The following is a 14,078-nucleotide window of genomic DNA, read 5'->3' as shown; positions in this document are numbered from 1 at the left end:
CTTTAGTAAATAACACCCACAGTGATGTGTTAATTTTCACAATCATGCCATTTTCCTGCCATGGTGCTGAAAATGAGCATGCTTTTGGTCAGTAATGCACTACATACATTAGTTACCAAAAACAAGGTGTGTGTAGCAGACCCACAACATAATAAGATTATCTGAAGAAGAGACTGTCCCCTCATCTCGCTCAGAACTTGGGTTTGCACTGTTGTTGAAAAAGGCACAACAAGAAAAAACATAAATTTACCTAGGAGACACCTAAAACCAAGCCAAGCCAAGCAGTAAATGCAAACAAATATTGGAGTTTCAAAGAAAAATGTATTCCTAAGATGCCGCTCAGACATTGTCTGGCATATCAATGGCCCCCCCTACCCACAAAGTAGTCCATGTATTGGGTTCTGACCTCACGGGCGATTTGGGGGTGCAAGCCAGGACGAGCAGCTTCAAGGCCCGTGAGGTTATCATTTTCCAGCAAGTCTGCTTCTTGGCCAGCTGAGACCGCATAGTTTGCAGAATGTCTTTTTAGGAAATTGTGAAGAACACAGCACGCCAGCACAATGTGATTGATTTTGTATTCCGCCATGTGGATAGGCATTAAAAAAAGGCGGAACCGGCTGGCCAGTATTCCAAAGGTGTTCTCCACCACTCTTCGGGCTCTGGACAGGCAGAAATTAAAAATCCTCTGGTCCGGGGTGAGGGTCCTCATTGGGAAAGGCCGCATCAGATGGTTTGCCAGGGCAAAAGCCTCATCCGCGACGAAGACGAAGGGGAGTCCTTCCTGATTCTCTTCTGGGGGTGGCAAGCCCAGACTGCCACTCTGGAGACGCCAGTAGAACTCCATCCGTGCGAACACTCCACCATCCGACATCCGTCCATTTTGCCCCACGTCCACATACAGGAAGTCATAGGTCGCAGACACCCCCGCCAACATCACGATACTATTAAACCCCTTGTAGTTAAAATAGTACGACCCCGAGTTGGGTGGTGGGACGATGCGGACGTGCTTCCCATCAATTGAACCTCCACAATTGGGAAAGTCCCAACGACTGGCAAAGTGGGAGGCCACAGTCTGCCATTCCTGTGGCGTTGAAGGACACTGTGGAGTGAAACAAGACCAAAAATTAGTAATTTTGCACATCAACATTGCAAGCAGATTAGACACAACATTTTTTGGCCAAGATCAGTATAACATTTTGGGAACTGATTATTTAAAGCCTAATCAAGCCGAGTCATCACCCCCCCATCCCCCCCATCTGATGGGCCCTTGCCAAAAAATGAGGGGGGGTGTTTTGGACAGGTAACCCTCTCCACTTGATTGAGAGCTGAATGCCTAAATAATGTGTGATACTTTGGGAAGCCCCTCCTTACTTACACTATTGGCAACCCACCAGACAGGTAATAAGTGTCATAATAACAAAAAGAAAACAAAATGGAAGCACATTTTGACATTCTGCTATTACATAAGATAATAATAGGGTAAAAAAATTAAAAAATTATAGCATTTGAAAGTATTGAGGCAGGCCCTTGCACTACATGCTTTGGTGAATTCGTCCATACATGTGACCATCAAAAAGGTAGATAGAGTGTGTATTGGGTTTGGTAAAGTCAGCAGATAGAGGATTGCTATCAGCTGAGCTAGCAGTTGGGGGGAGGGGGGTTCCTAATGAGTTTGGTACAACCCAAAAAATAATATGTCACTCTGCATGAATTGAAGCACACACATAACATGTGTAGGCATTTTAGGGGGTGTTTAGGGGAAAGAACTACTATGGAGCTGACAAAAGACATTGGTAAGTGACTAGACTATAGTTTAATGGGCCAAGAAGAGCATGGTGGGAAAGTTAGTGAGGCAAATATGCATGAGGACAAAGGGGCAGAGCATATGAATTAGAGCATATTGCAATGATGGTAATTAGGGAATGAGGAAAGAAATGCAAGACATTAGCAATCATGAAATACATAGAATGTGATGTTAAAGGATAAAAATTACCTTCATATAGTCCTTCTGCAGGACCTGAATGATGGCAGAACAGGTCTCTGGAATAATGATCCCCAGAGCCTGGGGGGGGAGATGCCTGTAGAGAACTTGAGGTCCTAAATGCTTCTCCCTGTCACCAAGTAGCGCAACGTGGCGATGAGCCTCTGCTCCGGAGTGATGGCTTGCCGCATGCAGGTATCCTGCCTGGTGATATAAGGGGTCAGCAAAGCCAGCAGACGGTGAAAAATGGGGTCCGTCATCCGGAGACAATTCCTGAAATCATCAGGATTATTCTCCCGGATCTCACGGAGCAAAGGCATGTGGGAGAACTGGTCATGCTGGCGCAACCAATTCTTGGTCCCAAACGCCTCCCCTCCCTGTTCATGGACTGGGCTTGTGTCAAAGTAAGAACCCCAACACGAAGCCCCTGCACAGCACAAAGTCTACGACTGGTCAGAACGGACAACAGAAAGCACCGATAAACAGCAATGCCTGAAAGAACGACCTGAATAGCAGAAGCAAGCAGACAATAAGCAATGCAAATCAAAGCGTACTATACCAAGATATAGTCCACAATGAGAAACAAATACTTACTGACTACACGCACTGATTATCAGATACGCAAAGACAAGCAGAAACTGAAGAGCAGTACCGAACTGAAGCACAAATCTGAAAAGCGTGAATCGTCTCTCACCAAACTTCTACTAACACGCGATGCACACAAGATCAGCAGAAGGAGCCCAAAGGGTGCCGGACGTGGTGCTGAACTTCCCTTTTTCTAGGCCCGCCATACGCGGCTTACGTCACCGCGTTCTTGGCAACCGGAAATTCCGACAACTTGGTCCGACCTTGTGTATGCAACATCACTTCCGGACCTCGTCTGGAATTAATCTGTCGGAATAACTCAGACGGATTTGGTTGTCGGAATCTCCAACCGCGTGTACAAGGGCTTAGGTACATTTTGCTGGTGAGTGTACATCTTTTGGGGGAGCGGTGACACGCGTGACACAACTGTGGCATGGACTGATTGATACACCTTTTAATTTATGTACTTATTCACAGTGGACTCTGTTTAACTAGTTGCACTCTGTCATCCCCGGGTGTTATGTAATGTAATATGTGAACAGTATATAGCACCACTATTTACCTCTCTATAAGCCTTTGGTAAATTCATTGCTTTCATATATATTTGTTATTTAAAGTGGCAGCTTGAGTAGAGTAATTATTTGTTTATATATCATTTTGGCGCAGAGGTAGGATCAATAGTTTGGTGAGGGCGCTCTCAGATCTCTGGGCATTTTAAGTAACTTTTCTTCTTTACCGATGTGCGTTGATGGGGCTGCACTGATGAGGCTGCAATAATGGGCACAGATGTGGCTGAACTGATGGGTACAGTCAGTGGACTTCCCCCCCAGAAATGGAGGCCCATTCTGGAGCCATCTTTTAGCTATAGTGTGGGTGGGTACAGGTTACAGTAATACTTAAGGTAAAATAAAAATAAAATAAAAATAACAAGCATGGTATATTTACTTGCTCTGTGCAATGGCTTTGAACAGAGCAGCCCCATTACTGCTCTTCTGGCTCCTGGCTCCTCCCCCCTTCTGAGTGCCACCCTAGCAAGTTTCTTGCTAGGGGGGCACTTGGGCATATTTGCTACCAAGCCTCTCTCTGTATGTCCATAAGACACACAGAGAGGGGCTCAGCCCACCCCCCCACTCCCTCCTCACTGGTTGTGATGAACATTGTCAATGTTGATGGGGAATCCCTCCCACAAAGCTATTGTGTTCTGCCGGAGGGGGTACAAAAAATGCAAAAGACAAATACTTTATGAGACATTGATTCCTATCCCTTTTTATATTTTTTTGACCGCCTCCATATTTTTCCTGTATCATGTTTCCTAACATTATTTTAAAATTAAATTATAAAAACATTTCCATTTTTTTCAGTGTTTACACAATATTGTGCTGCAACCTCCATTAACTGGAGGTTGTCATAAATAGAATTTGTAGCCAACATGTGCAAAAATATACATAATTGTATTTGTCAATGTATTGATGAGACAGTCTTGGTGATGACAGGAATAGCATCTGCAAAAGTGTTATCTTTTTTCCTGCGGGAACAAGAAAACATAAGGATTTCATGAGGCCGTTGTCATTTCTAAAAAATACTCCAACTTTATCAAGACAGCATCCATCTGCTTGTACCATCGTTAAAGATTTCTTTCAAAGGAAACTTTGCTGGCATTGAGAGAAATATTTAAGGTGAGATATTTTTACATGAAAAATAATATAAGTTCATGTCTTTCTATTCCACATATCTCATTAAAATGATAAAGTCATTCTGTCTAGGATTATAATATCTATTGCAGTTTAGTCATCACATGAATGACTGTGCAAGTAACAGACACTTTCCATACAGAAAAAATGATAGCTTGTTTAGCACTGAAACATAAAAAGCAGGGTGTTTCTGCATCTTTCAGTCAATTGTGAGAATAAATGTTGGTGGGATAGATTGAGACAATTTTTATGAAAAAAATTAGATAAACAGTGGGGGATAGTAACATACTACGGTGTAAACCTATAAACTGCAACAATTATATGGTGAATATGAGTGTGTTATTTTTGAGGTGCTGTGAAACAAGTTTGTTGACTGAGTATGCGTTTGAATTTTATTACAGAACATATAAATAATACTTGCCCATGATTAAAAGAGGAATCACAGGGGGCGTGGCCGGCCGGAACCGAGGACGGACGCTTCTCTGCCAGTGCTCCGCCGGACCTCCGACAATCTGGTGCCATCCTCCGCTCCAGACCACCCTAAGAGCCCACAACTTATACCACCCTGCTCCTCGGGTGCTCCTCCACAGGCCTGTCTGTGTTTGACAACACTAGCTACTAACAGATCCGGGGGTAAGCGTTTCTTATCTCTACAGTACCAAAGCACCCCATGGGAAAAGTCGGTCAGCAACAGGAACATTATAAACATATCCCTGAACAGCAGACAGGGCCTATTATGGATCGTTTTGTCACCAGATCTCAACTTGCACCCTCTCATTCTCCACCGGATCCCTTCGCCATTATGGATTCAACTCTGGGGATTGAGGGCTCTGGCACCCCCCCGGCTAATGCTCCCCAGGCCCCTGACCCGAGCCCCACTTCAGTGCAGGGGAACCTTACCCCTGCTATTTTAGATGCCAAATTGGATGCTAAACTACACCTTTTGCTTCAACAGATCACAAATAATGTCTCGGCCGAGGTAAATAAGCTTGCGGTGGAACTGAGAAAGGAGATTAACCAGCTGGGTGAGCGTACAGACACACTCGAAACTAAATTTGACGAGATGGTTAGCTATGTCCAAGCCGTTGAAGAGGACAATCACAACCTCCGCCTCTCTGTCTCCCAACTACAGCTGCAACAGGAGGACCTGGAGAATAGAGAGAGACGTCAGAACTTACGCTTTAGAGGTATCCCGGAGACTGTGGGTGACTCTGATCTACGTCCTTGTCTCCTGGGCCTCTTTAACACCCTGGCCCCCACGGTCGTGGACATAGACTGGTGCCTTGATAGAGCACATCGCTCCCTGGCCCCCAAACCTCCTGCTGGAGCCAGACCCAGGGACGTTGTTGTCCGGTTTCACTTCTTTGAAAGCAAGGAAGCACTGATCCGTTCCACACGCAATAAACCTCAAATAACCTACCAAGGGGGGAAATTGCAGATTTTCAGTGATCTTTCTCCCATCACTCTGGCAAAACGTAGGAACCTTCGGCCGATCACCTCCCACTTGCAACACCACAAGGTCCCATACTTCTGGGGGTTTCCCTTTCGTTTGATGGTGTCAAAAAATGGAACACAGCACACCTTATGGGACCTTCAGGAAAGTGAATCCTTCTTAAAGAACCTTGGTCTCCCTCCCCTCCCTGAGGAGGACATACATCCCGCCGAAGTCCAGATTCGCCCGCTACCCAACACTCCAAGCCGCATCTGGACGCCCGTGCGAAGCAAAACCAGGAGGCACCTCTCTACACCTCAGCGTCCACGGTTCTCCAAACAACCTCCCTGAACCCTCTCTCCACTTCTCTTGTGGTTTAGTTTGTTTGCTGCTTTGAACCTCTCATTTTTCCATTCCTCCTGTGTATTGGAAGGGAGAAGTTCCTGTTGTTATGGTATCATTCAGTTTGTCCTTTGCCTTGACTCGTCAAGCTGGGACTCTTTTTCCCCACCCCATGGGGCTCCGTTTTTTCTTCTACAAGAACTATACGATGTTAATATTATTTGTTAATTTACGAATTCATAAGGAGAGTTGATGGCCCTTCCATTTTTCAGTCCGACCACCCCTGGTGTTCGTCCGGCCATGACCCTCTTGACCTGGGTTGATTCCCTGGGTCCCCTGAGGCACATGACTCCCTCAGGTCATGCTAATGTTTTTTTTTCCTTTTTTCATCTCTTTTTATTTTTGTTGTTTATTTTTTGATGTTTTTGTTACTGTATTTTGCTAATGTTTTATGTTCTACTATGTCCACTTTTAGAGCTTAGTTTCATTATTCTCCTATGCACTACAAAGGTTGGTTAGGCCTCAGGCTATCCTGGCTTTGGGCACTCCTACTTTTTTCTCATCGCCGGGGTATATCTGACGCCAAAGTCACATTCTCTTCAATGATGCTCCGGTATACTGTTATTTATCATAGGCTGTGCCACTATTCCCAGGTACTTACCATTGCTTATCTTATTAACACACCCTTATGGCTTTAAAAATTTTGTCTTATAATGTAAAAGGCCTAGGATCCATACGTAAGCGCTGGTTGGCCCTGAAGGAATTCAGGTCTTCCGGTGCGGACGTGATTATGTTGCAAGAAACCCACTTTAAAGCGGATGGCTCCCTTAAGTTTGCCTCCAAACATTTCCCTACCTCCTTCCTGGCCTCTGATCCCACAGGCAAGGCGGGTGTTGCAATTTTTATCAGAAAGTCGTGTTCTATTAAGGTTACAAAATCCCATGCAGACCCCCATGGCAGGTTCCTAGTTTTAGAATGTCAACACTTGAGCACCTCCCTGACTCTTGTCAACCTGTATGCCCCTAATGTTGGGCAGCTTGACTTCCTTAGTGGCCTGCTTGATTCCCCTCATTGCTCATCCCAGCCTTTTATGATAGTCAGGGGGGATTTTAACTTGGTCATGTCTCCCTCCAGAGATAGAAAAACTCTGTTCTCATCCACACCCTCCAGGAGGGTGGCTTCCCAAGCCACCTCGTTCTGTCAGCTCATCAGGTCCCATCGGCTTTTCGACTCATGGAGGATCAAACACCCCACAGCTCAGCAATTCACCTTTTATTCTCCAGTCCATAAAATGTACTCGCGGCTCGATCACTTTCTTATTTCCGCTTCTCTCATCCCACACGTGGTCGACTCTGAGGTGTTGCCGATTACCTGGTCTGATCATGCCCCCATTACCCTAAATCTCTTGCTCACTCAGGCTTATCCTAGATCCTGTCACTGAAGGCTTAACAGCCACCTCTTACATTCTAAAAGCTCCCGCTCTGTCCTTGCGAAGAGCCTCACGGAATTTTTCCAACTGAACACAGGGTCGGTCCCGGATTATTCCACCCTGTGGGAGGCCCATAAGGCCGTCTTTAGAGGCGCCTGTATTGCAGAGAGCTCAAGATTGAAGAGAGATAGGTCCGAACTTATCCGATCACTAACCTCTGCTCTTCTCTCGGCTGAGCAGAAGCTCCTGGGCGCCCCCACGGTGGAAAGGCTCCGGAGGGTCACTCTCCTTAGGGAACAGATTAAAATGGCACAACTCAACCGGGCAGCCAAATCGCTGCTTTGGATGAGGCAGAAATTCTACAAATTTTCCAATAAACCTCATACAATGCTAGTCAACAAACTACGTCCACGCGTTCAATTCTTTTCCTGAGTTTCTCTCCCGGCCTGACGGATCTAGGACCTATTGCCCTCATGAAATTTCAAAAAATTTTGGCAAATTTTACCATAAACTCTACAACTGTCTTTCCCCAGAAAACCATTTTCACTTTACTCAAGAGAAATTTAAAGCCTTCTTCTCCAATCTTAAACTCCCCAAACTCTCGTCGAGCGATCTAGAGGCCCTTAATAAGATAGTATCGGCGGAGGAGCTTTCTGATGTAGTGCCAGAACTTCCATCGCATAAGTCACCTGGCCCTGATGGACTCCCCTATTTCTACTATAAAACCTATCTAGACATTTTGGGACCTAACATGCTCACTTTATTTGATACTTTGCTAAAGGGTACCCTTCCCCATCCACATTTCTCACACTCCTTCATCCCAGTGATCCCCAAGCCAGATAAAGATCCCTCCATCCCAGATAATTATAGGCCTATAGCCCTTCTGAATTCTGACTACAAGATATTTACTAAAATCCTTGCCTCCCGGCTATCGGTTCTTGCCCCCAAACTTATTCACAGAGATCAGGTGGGGTTTGTACCTGGCAGACACGCCGGAGACAACACTCGCCGCACGATCAACCTGGTCGATCTTCTGGATAGGACCAACAAACCGGCACTCCTACTTAGCTTAGACGCCCAAAAGGCCTTTGATAGACTTAGCTGGCCTTATATGTTCGCCACGCTCAAGGTTTATGGGTTTAGGGGCCCCTTTTTGAGGGCGCTTGAAGCTTTATACTCAACGGTCACTGCCCAGGTACAGATGTCGTCCTTTCTGTCGCCTCGCTTCCCCCTGTTGAATGGTACTCGGCAGGGGTGCCCTCTATCTCTGCTAATATTTATTTTATGTCTGGAACCCCTGGCCGAGGCCGTACGCTCTCATCCTGATATCCGTGGGGTGGTGATGCGACAGGGAGAGTACAAATTATCAATTTTTGCTGACGACATCTTACTAACTATTACCAATCCACAGATTTCCCTCCCCTCATTGCACAAGCTAATAATATCCTTTGGGGGTATTTCTGGGTATAAGGTTAACACCTCCAAGACTGAGGCCCTCCCCATACACATCCCTGCCACACAACTCTCTAGACTAAAAGAATCTTATCCCTATAGATGGTGCAGTGATTCACTTAAATACCTGGGGGTTTTTCTGACCCCTTCTAACTCCCACCTGTTCCGTGCAAACTTTCCTGCCCTGTTTCAGGATATAAATAATTCACTACTGACCTGGTCTAAATACGTTTTATCCCTGCTGGGCAGGATCAACGTCCTTAAAATGTCAGTCTTGCCCAGACTGCTCTACCACTTTGAGACACTGCCAGTTGCCATTCCAACCCCACAGCTTAAACTTCTCCGACGACGTTTCCTAAAATTTATGTGGGCTGACAGGTCTCATCGCTTTGCCAGCTCAGTGGTATTTGCGCCTACGGGTAAGGGGGGGGGGGGGGGTGGGTGCTCCGGATATTGTGAAATATTATCATGCTACCCATTTACGAATTATTGCTACCTGGTCCTCTCTTAATGCCACGAGTCGGTGGGCTGCTATTGAGAAGGGGTCCTGTATCCGGTTCATCCATGCTCCCTGATCTGGGGCGCCCCATCCCCGCTACCCCCTACCCTGAGACATCAATGTACGGCCCCAATGTCCTTCACTTTGGACTTGTGGCAAAAGTGTAACAAAAAGTACTCCCTCTCCTCGGCCTGCCCCCCCCCCCCCCTCACGAATGTCTTATTTAATCCTACTATCCCTGATGGATTGTCTATTGGTAGGATTTCCCCGTGGCTAGATCCCTCTTTTCCAACTTAGAAACCTGGTACACCCTGTTTCCCGTAGACTCCATGCCTTTGAGACCTTGCGAGAAAAATATGACATCCCCAACCATTCTTTTTACTTCTACCTACAGGTGAGACACTTCTTTAGCTCTAGGTCTCCGACTTTAACCCTTGACACTCCCACAGCTTTTGAGCATCTCTGCGCTCAAAGCCCACATCAACTTAATTTTCTCTATTCACCGAATCCTCCATGAGTCGACTCCTTTAAACAAACTTACACATCTATATATGAGTAGATGGTCTCAGTTGTTGGACAAACCTATCTCCCTGCAGACATGGGATAGGATTTGGTCCTCTACTTTCAAATCCTCTAAGTGTGTCACGCAAAGAGAAACAGCAATAAAAATCCTTATGTTTTGGTATAAGACCCCCGATTTCATCCACAAATACGATTCTTCAGTCTCGTCATCCTGTTGGCGATGTGGACTTGACATTGAGTCACTGTTTCATATCTTCTGGAAATGCCCTTTGATACGGCCTTTCTGGATAGCGGTGGGGTCGTTGGTGGTGGAGGTGACGGGGGTGTCTCTCCCGATCGATCCCCTACATTGTTTGCTGGGTCTCCCTATGCCAGGTATACCTAAAAACACCAATCGCCTGGTTTCTTACATTTTACTTGCTGCTAAGAGGCTTGTCCCACTGTGTTGGCTGTCCAGTGCAACTCCCCCCTGGCCTAGATTACTCCAACTGGTGTCTGAAATTAGGAGAATGGAGTATCTGACAGCCTCGGTACATGATTTAGTTCCCCAGTTTGATAAAGTGTGGGAAACCTGGGATCGATCGGTATATGGGGCCCCCCCTGCCGGTACATCCATCTGACGGCAGCTACCGATCGGGGCACTTTGTTAATGGCTACCATCCCCTCCTTTCCCTACCCAGTCCTCAGGGTAACTTGTCCCCCCCCTCCCGGGGACTTACTATGCTGACCATGTGAATGTTCGGTTGTTTTGCCTTTTTCTTTTGGCCACCGGCCTCTTGTTGAACGGAATAGTTTGTTTGATTTACATAAACTGTTTGTTATTTACAGTACGAGATATGGATACGCAGTTCACCTTTGTGCCTGCGTCTGTGGACATTCTTCTCTGTCTGTTGTAACTAATGTTTTTCACCATGATCTATATTTTTCTCTATTTACTGAATTTTCCAATGCACAAGTGTATTGTCTTTGCTTTGAAAATTAATAAAAATTACAATTACAAAAAAAAGAGGAATCACTTCTCTAGGGTGTGCAGTCTGATGAAGGCTCAGTTGGTGAGTGTATGCTGGGAAACATTAGTGACATAGAGGTCAATGGGTGGAACCACAGCAATATAGAAGTTGACGCAGGCTTTGGACAATCCCAGATGCTAAAGGTATTTTGACTGGTGACGTTCTGAAAGACTTAAGATTCAGGTAGTAGAATAGTTAAAGGGGTTGTAAAGGTTCAGATTTTTTAAAATAGAAATTAATAAACATGTCCTACTTACCTGCTCTGTGTGTCAGGTACTCACCAAAGCCGAAGTGCTGAGAGCGGCTTCCCTTGCAGCTGGGTGCACAGTACCCCTGAGGGTGGAACAGTGGGTACAGGGCACGGAGAGGCACGGGTTGACAGCAGGCGACTAGTATGCAGAAGGTCTTCTGAAGGAAGAGATGCCCGTGCAGATGATCTTGGAACTGGTAGAAGTAAATGCCTGCCAGGGGTTCTAACACCTGGAGTGAAGGCCGAGGGTCAAACACAGGTATCAGTCCGTGAGACAAAGGATATTCCAGAGGCAGGCCGAGGGTCAAACACAGGTAACAGTCCGTGAGCCAGCAAGGCTAAGTGCAGAAAACAGAGGATATTCCAGAGGCAGGCCGAGGGTCAAACACAGGTATCAGTCCGGGAGTCAGCAAGGCTACAAGCAGGAAGTCCGTTTAACAAGCCAGGGGTCAGATCAGGAGAGAATCAGAGTAGTCTTCAAGCAATCCGGGTCACAACAGGAAGTGGTCAACAGAAACAGGAAACAGGAACACAGGTGAGCTGAGGAGACAAACCAGCAAAGACACAGAGCACATTGATGCCTTTTATAGGCCTGTCAGGTCAATCAGGTAAGGCCCATAGCCGTGTGCATAGGTGTGCACATGCGCGTACGACATTGTATCGTATCACGCATATGCATGCGTCGTTGTGCAGCTCTTCCCCGCAGGCGCACGGGGAAGTGCCGACGTTGAAGTCTGGTGATTCTCTGACACTGTGCAAGGGTTTTGCACAGAGCAGCCTTGATTCTCCTCTTCTGGGGTGCCCAGCAGGGGCTCCTGTCTTCTCCCTTTTCCAAGTCCTGCTGCTACGTCCATTGACACAAACAGCGGTATTCGGCCTGCCCCCCACTCCCGTGTCACTGGATTTGATTGACAGCAGTGGGAGCCAATTCTATGACTCTATTGACTGGCCAATGAGATGATAGCCAGTGGCTGGAGCAGCTGGGCTCAGGCAGGACGCTAGAATGAAGGGAGGGTCTGGGGGGACGCTGCAGCATAGAATGCATTAAGGTGAAAAACTTTGAGTCTTTACAAATCCTTTAAATATTATACTGTTGATTTATAGAACAGCTTTTTTTATTATGTATTGCTTGCCAATGGGATTATTCTTTTACTTTACTGAATAAATGCAGTTTGCCTCAACCTTCGCCAGCCTATGGACTACTGTCTTGAGGCAATGTGCTACCCAGAGGCAGCATATCATAATTGAGTCTCTTTTTACTAGAGTATAAGCTATCCCAAAAAATACTTCCCTATTTTTTTGATGAAATCCAAATGTGTCTATTACTGGGCTACCAGTACTAACACCTTAAACCAACACTTATCGTAGGATTTGTATTTCCATTCTCATCAGCAGAGGCTATTGGAACCAATACTGCAAGCAGTAGTTAATACTAATGCCGCGTAGACACGATCAGACTATCCGGTAGACTTAGTCTGGCGGACACACCGTCGCAAAGTCTGCCAGACTGTCCAAACGAGCGGACCTGCCCACACACATGGAGGAAAGTCCGCTCATTTTGAGTGCGGCTCCAGGTAGCCGGGACCAGCGAAGGAGGCGTCGCTGGCCCCATCACCTGGTATGGAGTTAAAGGGGAAGCCCTACGCCGAAAAACGGTGTGGGGGTCCCCCCTAGGTCCATATCAGACCATTGGCCCGGTCTTCTGTCACCGCTGTCACTGCCTTCTCTTCTGTTATTCTCTTCTCCTTTTCTCTTCTTGAGCTGACAGCGGCAACAGAAGACTGGGCCACCACTTGTAAAAAAGCTAGAAGAAGGTGCGGAGGCCCGGCAAGAAAAACCGAAGAGGGGGACAAGACCCCCAAAGAGGGGGACAAGACCCCCGAAGTCAGAAGAAGAGGGCGGTGGCGAAGAAGAAGAAAGCCTGGCTCCTCCGCTAGTAAAAGAGCTAGCAAAAGAGCAGAAGATAGCGGAGGAGTCCGGCGAGAAGACCCCTGAAGACGGAAGAAGACCCCTGGAGCTGTGCAATAAACAATTTTAACCCTTGTGTTGTGTGTTTTTTTTACATTTTTTTCACAGGTGAATGGGTAGGGGTACATTGTACCCCATACTTATTCACATAGGGTGGGGGGCCGGTATCCGGGGGCCCCCTTATTAAAAGGGGCTCCCGGATTCTGATAAACCCCCCTGCCCACAGACCCCGACAACCAACGCCCAGGGTTGTCAGGAAGAGGCCCTTGTCCTCATCAACATGGGAACAAGGTGCTTTGGGGTGGGGGGGCCGCACAGCCCCAAAGCACCCCCCAAAGCACCCCCGGTAGGGCTCAGGTGGGGGTGCGCTCACTCTCCCCCACGCCCTTTCCTGACCGGCCGGGTTGCGTGCTTGGATAAGGGTCTGATATGGACCTAGGGGAGACCCCCACGCCGTTATTTGGCGTAGGGCTTCCCCTTTAGCTCCATACCAGGTGACGGGGCCAGCGACGCCTCCTTCGCTGGTCCCAGCTACCTGGAGCCGTATTGTCCACCGGACTGCGAGTCCGTCGGACATATTTTGGTGCAAAACTACTTTCTTTGTCCGCCGGACTTTTGGGTAAAAAAAGTCAGCCGGAGCCCACACACTTAGCCTGCCGGACTTTTTCACTTTTTGTTTGATCGTGTGTACGCGGCATTAGTTATTTTATTCATCAAACGTTTACAAGTGTTTTGGTTAGCACTCAGCTGTTTGTTCTACTAAAAATGTAAATTAAATATCCTCCTCATAATACTAGGAACGCATTAACATTTTTTTTTCCATCACATCATCTTTGAAAGCAATACTTAGATCACTAATTGTGGAATTATTACTACAGGCAATAGTTAAAACTCAGTTATTTTATTAATCAAACTTT

Source organism: Lithobates pipiens, unplaced genomic scaffold, assembly GCF_037356315.1.
Source record: "Lithobates pipiens isolate NorthernLeopardFrog02 unplaced genomic scaffold, aLitPip1_a1.2 Scaffold_13, whole genome shotgun sequence".
Lineage (NCBI taxonomy): Eukaryota > Metazoa > Chordata > Amphibia > Anura > Ranidae > Lithobates > Lithobates pipiens.
The sequence above is the reverse complement of the archived record's forward strand: the minus strand, read 5'-3'. Positions refer to the sequence as shown.